Source organism: Camelus ferus, chromosome 9 (genome assembly GCF_009834535.1).
Source record: "Camelus ferus isolate YT-003-E chromosome 9, BCGSAC_Cfer_1.0, whole genome shotgun sequence".
In the NCBI taxonomy this organism is placed as follows: domain Eukaryota; kingdom Metazoa; phylum Chordata; class Mammalia; order Artiodactyla; family Camelidae; genus Camelus; species Camelus ferus.
This window is the reverse complement of record NC_045704.1, coordinates 56,773,329-56,784,251: the sequence shown is the minus strand read 5'-3', so window position 1 is coordinate 56,784,251 and position 10,923 is coordinate 56,773,329. Positions and strand designations below refer to the sequence as shown.

Below are 10,923 nucleotides of genomic sequence, written 5' to 3'. Positions count from 1 at the left end.
AGATCGTGTGATGGAAAGGAGGAGAAAATGGAGTGGAGAAACTGGACAGAGCCGAGTGCTGAAGGCCAACAGCAGTGGTAAGGAGTGTCGGTGACAGTGTGCGCCTTTGGTGTGCAGCGATGAGAAGGGTGCTTGACCTCCAGGGTCTTCATCCCATCAAATCACAACCCCAGTTTAATCATGAGAAAAAGCTCAGGCAAATCCCGCTGGAGGAGCGACCTTCCAAAGCTGCCCAGGTCATCACTACGCTAGAACTTGTACTGTGAAAACCCTGACCAGAGCGAATGATTTTGCAGCGGTCATGAGCGCCACCTTGTGGGCAAAGGGCTGCAATAACTGTGCTGAGTGTAGGCAGAAACGCAGAGGTGCAGACCTGGCTTGGAGCTCGGAAAGGCTTACCATCCTTCGGGGCAGCGGCTGCTCATCCATTGGGGAAAGGGCAAAGCAAATGAGGGACTCCTCGTTTCAGCAATATCTGTTTGCATCTTTACCTTTGGCCGGAGACGGAGCTGATCCAGCCCATTGTCATCAGTCCAAGACAGCCTGGCAGGTGCAGATGAAACCGGCTTTATTAACGGCTGCCCCTCCCACCTGCTCCTGACAATGGGCAGAGAGCCACCTTCTTGTCCTTGGATGAAAAGCCCAGACCTTTCCCTTGATTTTTTTCGCCCTCCATTCTTAGGAAATTAGGTCCTGGGGTCACTTGAGATTGACAATGTTCCCAACTCATTAATTAAACATGTCCAGTCCCAGCTAACAAAGCTTGGAGCTTGACTGAACGTTCAGTTCCTCCCCTCCCGTCTAGCACCTGCTGGGAATCTCTGGGGACAGCAGTTTTGCTCTGACTTGCTCCCTTCTGCCCCTCAGCTGCTGTTTCTGGCTAGGGTTGCCAGGTAAAACCAGAATGTGCAGTCAAATTTGTATTTTAGATGAAAAACAAGTAATTTCTTCGCCATCTAAATATGTCCCATGCAGTATTTGGGACCATTCATACTAGAAATTGCTCATTGTTTATCCAAAATTTGAATTACCTGGGTGACGTGTCATTATTGGCTACACTTGGTGATCCTATTACTGTCCCATCCAGGGTCACAGCATTGTTTCTCATTGCTGCTGGAACAAATTACCACAAATTTAGTGGCTTAAGACAACAGTAATTTATTCTCTTACACCGTTCAGGAGGTCAGAAGTCTGAAATCAGGGTGTCTGCAGGGCTGAGTTCCCTTTGGAGTTTCTAGAGAATTCCTTCCCTTGCTTTTTCCAGGTTCTAGGAGGTCCTTCTTTCATCCTCAAAGCAGCAAATATAGCATTTTCCAGTCCCTCCCTCCCTCCCCTTCCCACTCCTTCCATGATCACATTTCCTTATCTGACTCTGACCGTTCTGCTCTCTGTGATGACACTGGGCCCACCTGGAAAATTCAGGGTGATCTCCCCTCCTGAGGTTCTTACCTTCATCAGGTCACATATCCACAGGTTCTGGGAATGAGGATGTGGGTGTCTCTAGGGCTGTTGTTTGGCCTCCCATAAGGGGCAAGCTGGCTTCAGGTCATCTGGGCCTAGCCCATGTTTCCAGCAGCCTTTGATCTCGTGACCACTTCTGTGCATCCTTGGGAGGCCTCCTTGATCACTGCAACTCCCCTGCCTGGGCAGTGCCTGTCCTTCGGCTCCCAGTCTGCCCTGGGCTGGCTGACCCCCTCCCTGTGGCCTGTCACTGCAGGTCCCTGGGGAGATTCACTGTGACTCCAGGTGGCCATGCCCACTGTGAGTCCTGAATCTTGTCCCAGATCCCGCACCTCTGATGGTCTGCCAGGTGGCAGCAGGGTCACTGCCAGGAGCAGACCCTGCTCTGCTGCCCCCACACTCAGCTATGGCACATGTGACGTGGCCATCGGCTGGAGCTCTTGGAGGGGCACTGTTGTCCCCACCCACTATCGGAGCATCTACACAAATTACTGGGCTTTGTCAGAAAGGGAGGTTTGCCTCCTCTTCCATTTATTTAGTTAATCATGTGTCTATGAACATGTTTTATTAACTCTGCTTCCCAGATGCTTTCTGGGAAGCAACAGCTGTAGGCACAGGGAAAGCCTTAAGCCTAAGGCTATGTTTGACAGAGATTCATACACATTTCGTTACACACTACAGTCCAGAAACCAAAAAACCATTCATGCCTTCATTTCTTTGGGATTTATTCTAGAGGCTTTTAGATTGTTCTGTAGTTGAGAACTTTTAACCACAGAAGTGCCAAGTGGCACTGATGCAGCCCAAGGCCTGTTTCTTGGTCTTTCCAGTCACTGTGCTTCTGATGTTTATTTCAAATCTACACTTTAAAGGCAGGAATACATGTTCCAGGAGGGGCTGGAGGCCCAAACTGCACCCCGAATGAGCTCAGAAAATTCTGGGTATTTCAGACTTACTCTTAAGTCGAGTGTCTGTAGCTGGATCCACGTGTGCTGGGGCCAGATCTATAACTAGGTATTCTCCAAATAAACCTAGTTTATTTAAAAATACATTTATTTTTTATTGAACTATAGTTGATTTACAGTATTGTGTTAGTTTTAGGTATACAACAAAATGATTCAGTTTTATATATATACATGTATATATATAAAATCTTTTTTCAGATTATTTTCCATTATAGGTTATTACAAGATATTCAGTATAGTTCCCTGTGCTCTACAGTAGGACCTTGTCGTTTATCTGTTTTATATATAGTAGTTAGTATCTGATGATCGTAAACTCTTTTCCCTTTAGTAACCGTAAGTTTGTTTTCTATGTTTGAGTGTTTGTTTTGTAAATAAGTTCATTTGTGCTATTTTTTTTAGATTCCACATATAAGTAATATCATATGATATTTGTCTTTCTTTGTTTGACTTAGTTCACTTAGTGTGATAATCTCTAGGTCCATCCATGTTGCTGCAAATGGCATTATTTCATTCGTTTTTATGACTAATATTTCATTATATATACACATGTATAGTATATTTAATATATATTATGTAACATAATACTATTCCATTATATATACATTTATACATTTATACACACACACACACACACACACACACTACTTTGTCTTTAGCCAGTCATCTGTCGATGGACATTTAGGTTGCTTCCATGTCTTGGCTGTTGTAAATAGTGCTGCATGTATCTTTTCAAATTAGTTTTTGTCTTTTCCAGATGTATGCCCAGGAGTGGGATTGCTGGATCATATAGTAAGTCTATTTTCAGTTTAAGAAACCTCCATACTGTTCTCCATAGTGATTGCACCAATTTGCACTCCCACCAACAGTGTAGGAGGGCTCCCTTTTCTCCTCACCTTCTCCAAAGTTTATTATTTGTAGACTTTTTGATGATGGCCATTCTGACAGGTATGAGGTAATACCTTATTGTAGTTTTTATTTGTATTTCTCTAATAATTAGCGATGATGAGCATCTTTTCATGTGCCTGTTGGCCATCTGGATGTCTTCTTTGGAGAAATGTTTGTCTAGGTCTTCTGCCCATTTTTGATTGGGTTTGTTTTTTTGTCATTGAGTTGTATGAGCTGTTTGTATATTTCGGAATTTAAGCCCTTGTTGGATGCATCATTTGTAAATATTTTCTCTCAGTCCGTAGGTTTTCTTTTCATTTTGTTTATGGTTTCCTTTACTGTGCAAAAGCCTGTAAGTTTAATTAGGTCCCATTTGTTTATTATTGCTTTTATTTCTATTTCCTGGGTAGACTGATCTAAGAAAATATTGCTACAATTTATGTCAGAGAACATGTCACCTGTGTTGTCTTCTAGGAGTTTTATGATGTCATGTTTTATATTTAAGTTTTTAAGCTATTTTGAGTTTATTTTTGTATATGGTGTAAGGGAATGTTCTAACTTCATTGATTTACATGTAGCTGTCCAACTTTCCCAACATCGCTTGCTGAAGAGACTCTTCTCCTTGGTATATTCTTGCCTCCTTCGTCAAAGATTAATAGGTATGTGTTTATTTCTGGGCTGTCTGTTCTGTTCCATTGATCTTTATGCCTGTTTCTGTACCAGCACCATGTTGTTTTGATTACTGTAACTCTGTAGCATTGTCTGAAGTCTGAGAGGGTTATGCCTCTAGGTTTGTTCTTTTTCCTCTGGATTGCTTTGGCAACTTTGAGTCTTTTGTGTTTTTGTATGAATTTCAGGATTATTTGTCCTAGTTCTGTGAAAAATGTCATGAATAATTTGATACGGATTGCATTAAATCTGTAGATTTCTTTGGATAGTGTGGCCATTTTAACAGTGTTAATTCTTCCAATCCAAGAGCATGGGATATCTTGCCATTTCTTTGAGTCATCTTCGGTTTCCTTTATCAGTGTTTGATAGTTGTCAGCGTATAGGTCTTTGACCTTGTTGGTTAGGTTTATTACTAGGTATTTTATTATTTTTTACTCAATTTTAAACAGGATTGATAGACCCAGTTTTAAAGGTAAACATAATAAAAATATCCACATTTGAAGCTTATATAAATATTATTCAAATGTAACAGTAACTGCAGTCACTGTTAAGAATAGGGGCTAGCACACCATGGCTTGTAAACCAAATCCAGCCACTGCTGCTTTTGGACAGCCAGTGAGCTAAGAATGATTTTCACACTCTAAATGATTGGAAAACAAAATCAAAAGAATAATATTTCATGACATGTGAAAATTCTGTAAAAGTCAAATTTCAGTGCCCATAAATAAAGTCACAGAGGAGCACACAGCCATGCCCAGCTGTCTCTCTGTTGCCTGTGGCTGTTTTTGTGTCCCAACACCTTTGAGTGGCTGTGACAGAGATGGTCTGGCTTGAAAAATCTAAAATATTTGCTACCTGGCCCTGTACAGAAAAAGTCTGCCAACCCCTGGGTTAGCCCAATAAGTGGCTTTTTCAGGGAGGAGAATGATATCACTTGATGTTGCTGAGAATTGCCAGTGCTTGATGATAAAAAGCAGGCAGACTTTTAGTTGGTTTAATTGTCGTAATCTCTGCGGCTAGGCAATCCCCGCCCCCAGCCCTTCCATCACCACGCCCCAGTGCCCACATCTAGGACTGTCATCATGGCCCCTGCCCTGGGTGTGCTTTTGCCTATAGGAAATCGCCTTTTTGCATAGAATGCAATCACCCTGGATATTCCTGATTTATACCCCCAACGTTTGTGTGCCTAAGGACAAGGGATCTAATCCTTCTACTCCCTTGGCTGCTGGTGGCAGAAACCTAACTAGAGTGAGCTGAGGTGAAGAGTTGAGGTTACTCAGTTCGTGTCCATGACCCACAGGAGGGTGGAGGTGGCTGGGCTTCGGGACGCTTGGCTCTCACAGGACGGCCTCAGTACCCGGACTGACCTCTCCACTAGAAACTGTGCCTTATGTCAGCAGTCAGGCAGCCTCAGGGAGCAGGCGGGAGGGGCTCTCTTTGCTTGGTTACAACTTGGAAAGGCATCTGATGAGCAGGGAGGATGGGGATCAGGGTAGACTAAAGAGCTTGGAAGGCAGACCCTTGACACACAAAAGGGAAATGTTCAGATGATCTCAGTTTTTCAGCCTGGAAATCCCTGTGTACGTCTTTCTTTCTTTCTTTTTTTAATATTGCTCATTGCAGTGTTATTTTAATAGCCAAAAGGTAGAAAAAACCTGAACCACCAACAATAGAGAAATAAACAAATAAGTTTATATGTGGTGGTAGCTACCAAAATGTCATGTTTTCCACGTAAATGTAGTAACATGGAAAAAGGATTAAAACATTGTATTTATTTATTTTTTATTGAAGTGAGGTCGATTTACAGTGTTGTTAGTCTCTGGTGTACAGCATAGTGATTCAGTTATACACATAAATATTCTTTTTCATTATAGGTTATTACAAGATATTGAATATAGTTCCCTGTGCTACACAGTAGGACCTATGTTTTCCCTGTGTATTTCTTAATATCCCACCTGCTTTCCCGACATAGCCTCTCACTGTTCTTGTTTTTTCTCTGCTTATCTTCCCCAGGCCTCCCATCCACAGACATATGCCCCCAACCCTCCCTTCCCCTCAGCTTAATCATTCCTCCTTCCCACTTACTCAGTAAGGTGGGACTGAATGATAAAGGATTGTGAGGGTGAGGACTGTGATCCTCCCAGAATAAAGTAAATAGGAGACTTTAGTTTTGGAAGGAAGAGGACTTGTTTGGGTTTGGCTGGGCTGAGGCTGAGGTATAGCCTTTTGGACAAATGGGCTCTGAGTGCAGCCGAGATGACCAGTTTGATGTGCAGGTTTAGGGGTCAGCACAGTAGACAGATGGGAAGTGAAGTCATCAGGAAGGCTGTCAGCAGGAAGGACGTTAGCTCAGAGAGGATGCTTGGGGTGAAAGGAGGGGGCCAGAGGGAAGGCATGAAGAGCTCCCGGAGAACAGAAGGCAGAAAAGACCGAGTGAAAACTACCAGGGAGGGCATGGGAGAAAAGCCAGGGCTGAGTGACCCGGATCCCCAGGAGAGAGAGTCTTAATAAGGAGGCGGGGATGCCGACTGTAGTACATCTGGACTGAAGGTGCCCGACAGTAGAGAGGTGGAGGGATGCCCCAGGAGAGTTGCCTGCGTCTTGAACCAGAGGCCTCAGTAGTGGAGGGTCCCTCGGCTGGGTTACCTGCCTCTCCCTTCTCTCAGTGTGTCTCTATTGGGCCCACGCTCCTCTCTTCCAGCTACGCTCTCATCCCAGCCTCACCCCAGCTACCACAGCCCAGACCGGACACTCTCCCATCCCAGGTGCTCCTCCCTGGCTCCTCCGCGAGTCGTCAGCCACTCTCTTTGGTCTCCAGCTCCTTTCCCAGCTCTTCCCCAGGTCTGGTCTCCAGCCCTTTTCCCAGCTCCTCCCGCAGCTGCGCGCAGGAATCCCACCTCCTTCCTTCCTGCCAGCGGCTGTCCGCGGGCCCCGCCCACAGCCCCGTCCCCATTCGCCTGCGCTGGCCCACGCCCCATGAGGTACATTGCTATTGGCTGGGTCGTTTACGGGGCTCCGCCCCCTAGGCGTTCACTTCTGCGACTGGGGCAGGTAGCCGTCTGTCAGCGCCGTCGCCTGGCAACGGGGTTGAGCCGTTCCGGGGTGGTGGTGGGAAATCTGTGGACCACGACTGGAAAGGCAGGTCAGGTCAGCGCTGGGGTGGAGGGCAAGGGCATCGGTGGGGTAGGGGGGAGGTCACTGGCCCGGGGGCTCTGGAAGGAGCAGCCCGGCTAGGGTAGGGATAGGGGCAATGGTCCTGGTCCCTGGAATGGACCTGGGCCCTGCCCCTCCCTGGCTGCCCGAGATTCTGTGTCCCTTGGTGGGGTTTGGAGTGGTGGGACAGCTCTGAGGAAGGGAGGGAAAGAGGGTCAGTTGGCACAGAAGCACTCCTCACTTTCTGCCTTTCGTGTGGTTGAGATCAGAGGGTTCCTGCAGATGCTTTCCCTAGGGTCTCCAGGGTGGAGGCCAGCTGTCGAGAAGGGGCAGAGAGCGAATGGACGCGGGAAGAACTGGGGAGCATCTGACGGAGGAGGCGAGGCAGGGGTTGTCCTGGAGTGTGTAGTGGGGTGGGTGACCTTCCTTCTTGTCTTCTGACCGCATGCTGCTCTCTGTCCCAGGAGAGTGGAGCTGATGGCTAAACTTAGGGGAGAGGAGAAGAAAGCACTCCCAGGTCAATACCCAGCAGATCAGCCAGTGGGGCCTCTGGAGGGAGGGAAGCCAACCTTGGGCAGGAGGACCAGTCACCTTCTGGCCCACAGGAACTCTGTGCATTGTGGGGCTGGCCCAGGCTCAAGCTGACCCTTCACATAAGGGCTGCTGGTTCTGGGATGTAAACAAAGCTTGAACCAGATAAGGTAGCTGGAGGCTTCCCAGGAAGTGGGTACTGAGGGCCAGGTGACTGCTCCCAGGACAGTGGCCCCTTGGAGATAGGGAGTCTGGGATGTCCTTGGAGGACAGGAGCCATCAGAGATGCTTTGAGAGAGTTGGCTGAGCTGTCCTAGGATGCCAACAGAAACTGTGGCCCATTCTGCAGAAAAATGGCTCCTGGCTCCCTTTCCAGCACTGAGGGTGTTTGTTCCTTCCAAGCTGGGCTGTTTCCGTTGCTGGAAGTCGAGAACTCTACCTTCTGTTGCCTTGGGCTCAGCTCTCTCTCCTTCTCTGACCTCTAGAAAGCAGAATTAAATGTTCTGTTCCCTCATTTAATCCTTTCCACCTCGTTACAGGGCTGGTGGCCCTTTCCCAATTTTACTAAGTTTCGAAGAGACTTAGTAATTTGTCCCTGGTCATAACATCAACCAATGTCAGAACTTGAACTCAGATCTGCTCATCATGGCTTACACTGTAACTTCAGAGCCTGGGGGCCTCCGTGTGGGAGGCAGGCACTCTGATTATTAGTGCATTTCACTGCCCACCCTCCCGCTCTGCCCCACAGCCCCACATCTTTGGAAGCTCATTTCTCATTCCCAGCCTTACTGACATTTGGGCCAGGTACTTCTTTGTTGCATGGGGCTGTCCTGTGCATTGCAGAGTATTTAGCAGTACCCCTGGTTTCTATCCATTAGAAGCCAGCAGCACCCTCTCTCTGGCTGTGACAGCCAAGCATCATTGCCAAATGTCCCCTGGGGGACAAAACTGTCCCCAGTTGAACCAAGGTAAGCAGTCTGAAAGGAACGTTGAGGTGCGTTCTCCTGAAAGAAGACTTGATAGATGCAAACCTGCGGAAGACTCAGACCAGTGCTGGGTTGTTTTATACACAACTTGCCAGGAAAAAAAAAAGTTTATCCTGCATATGGAGGTGCACCTAGTACAGTCCGTGAGGAAACCATTGTCAGGAATTGAAAGAAAGTTCAGGGATGTGCATTTGGAGAGAAGTAGGAATGCATCATTGGAGGCTTTTGTTTCCTCCCCGAAGTTGGTTACAGAGATTTCTGTCCTGATTAAAGTGAGTCTAGGCTGGAGGAACTTGGAAACGCTGTATTGCTGCCAGTGCTTCCCTCTGCCTTGCGCGGGGTGCTTTAACAGGAAGTGGGGCATCCTTGGAGCTGTTTGGAGATGCTCACCTGTGCCCTGTGGGGGTGCAGGGTTGTGTTCTTAGAGGCTGTGCATCCTCCCACCTGTCATGGACTCCAGTCCTGTGGCTCCTGCTTATGGCTGCGACATCCCGTTCTCCCTTCTCCTTGAAAGAAAAACTGGTGTTTCCAGCTGTCTGGCTGCCTTGCTTCCAGGCCTTTCCCTGATGTCTCCTCCCGATGTTGTCCTGTGCCCACTGCACGCCAATGGTCTGCACCTCTGGCCCTCCCTGTTGGCATCTTTCCCAGCCACCGTTGTTTTTCATGGGCATCTGAGCCCCACGGAGGCTGGCCAGGCTACTGTTTTCAGACAACAGCGGAGGAGCCTGTTTCTGGTGGGACGGGGGTGGGGGTTGGGGAGGGCTGGAAGTGAGGGGCTGGGTGGAGGCAGACGAGTGCCCCCTTGCTCTGTAGCCTGCCTCCGGTACCCTCCCCACATCAGACCTCGCCAGGATGTGGGATGATGTTCCTTTCACCCTGTGCCTTTGTGTGCACTGTCTGACTTCCCAGGTGAACTGCCTGTGGGCACCCGAAGACCCAGCTGGAACCTGTCCCTTGGATGTTTTCTACTCTCAACCTCTGTTCTCTCTTCGCCCCAAGCCTGTTAATCCCCCGAGCACTTCTTGTTGGATGGGACGCCCCTGCAGCTTCTCTGTATGCCTGCCCTCTGCCGGGCATTATCTGGCCCAGGAGATGCTGTGTTACCTGTTGGAAGGAATTAGATGCCTGTGAGGATGTCAGGAAGGCCAATGTCCTGGAGGGGCTGAACCTGTGACCTCTGAGTGACACAAACCCTTGGCTGTGCTGATTCCTCAATTGTTTGACATCTGGGAACTTCTGAGGAGGGCCATTTAAGTGTTGGCAGCCTTTTAACTCCAGACTGCCCCTGAAAGAGGCTGGTATCCCCTTGGTAGAGAGATTCCTCGGTTTTGAGAAAGAAGGAAGCCTTCTCAGGATTTGCGGAATTTGAGGGGTGGCATTTAGATCGCTTCACCGTTAGAGAGGTGGAGGTGGCATTGGCTGGAGACCCTGTCCTTGCTGTCAGGTGCCTCTGGGCTTTTTCCTTCTGGGGAGCCCTTGGAAGCCTGCTTGGGTGGGCATGGCTGTCAGCTGGCCTCAAGGGTCCAGCTTTGATGTGAAGCTGTGCCAATGTCTCAAAAACCTTTCCCTCAAGGTGTCGGGAGGCCACTGTCTCTTCCAGTGTTAGGTGAGTCACAGGGTTGGTTTCTCATGTCACAAACTTTCAGGTGTTCTATAAGAAGTAAAATGTGTGATTGTCTTTGTTAGAAAGACCTGGAGAGTGAAATAGAATTCACTAGGGAGCATCTTCATACGCTGACATTTTCAGGATTTCAGCAGAAACGAGAGGGGCGCAGGGAGTGTTGTGTGATAAGTGTTTTGGTGACTTGATATGTTAACACAGATTTTGAGAGAATCTCAAACCTCCCTGGTTGGGGAGGGTATGAATCTAACCATACTTTTGACTAAAGCTGTCATGATTTACTGGTAACATAAATAAAGCTGGAACCAAGCAAAAGCAAAACCACGCTTCGTAGATGGATCGGGTCACTAGCCAGGGTCCCAGGGTAACCCACAGCCCCTTTCCTGGTCAGTAGAGCAGTGGAGCGTCCCTCCTAATTATTACCCTACCCCCTCTGTTCCTCCCGCATCCTTGATGAAAAGTATTGTCCAGTGCCCCCTCCACGCCAATGGTCACTGACTGAACGGACCCAGTCACTGACTGAACCTTCCCTTCTTTGAGCCTTCCAAGAAGACATCCCCACTCTACGCTCTCACCCAGGTCCCCCCACTTCCTTGCCACAGCTGACTGGAAATACAGCCTGACTACAGCCTCATCCTTAGCCAGTGGGCATCGA

At 48.0% G+C, this 10,923-nt stretch overlaps 1 protein-coding gene across 6 annotated transcripts in view; it reads left to right on the top strand.

The window, feature by feature from the left end:
* Positions 1–7,038: 7,038 nt before the first annotated feature.
* The window catches only part of MEAK7 (MTOR associated protein, eak-7 homolog), a 39,976-nt gene continuing 36,091 nt past the window's right edge, over positions 7,039–10,923 (top strand). For 4 of the 6 annotated variants that reach the window (XM_032486888.1, XM_032486884.1, XM_032486889.1 and 1 more), the window contains exon 1: positions 7,039–7,124. The gene's annotated coding sequence lies outside the window, so the exon portion shown is untranslated. The remainder of the gene's footprint in view (positions 7,125–10,923) is intronic. The other 2 variants (XM_032486885.1, XM_032486886.1) reach the window with 2 other exon arrangements.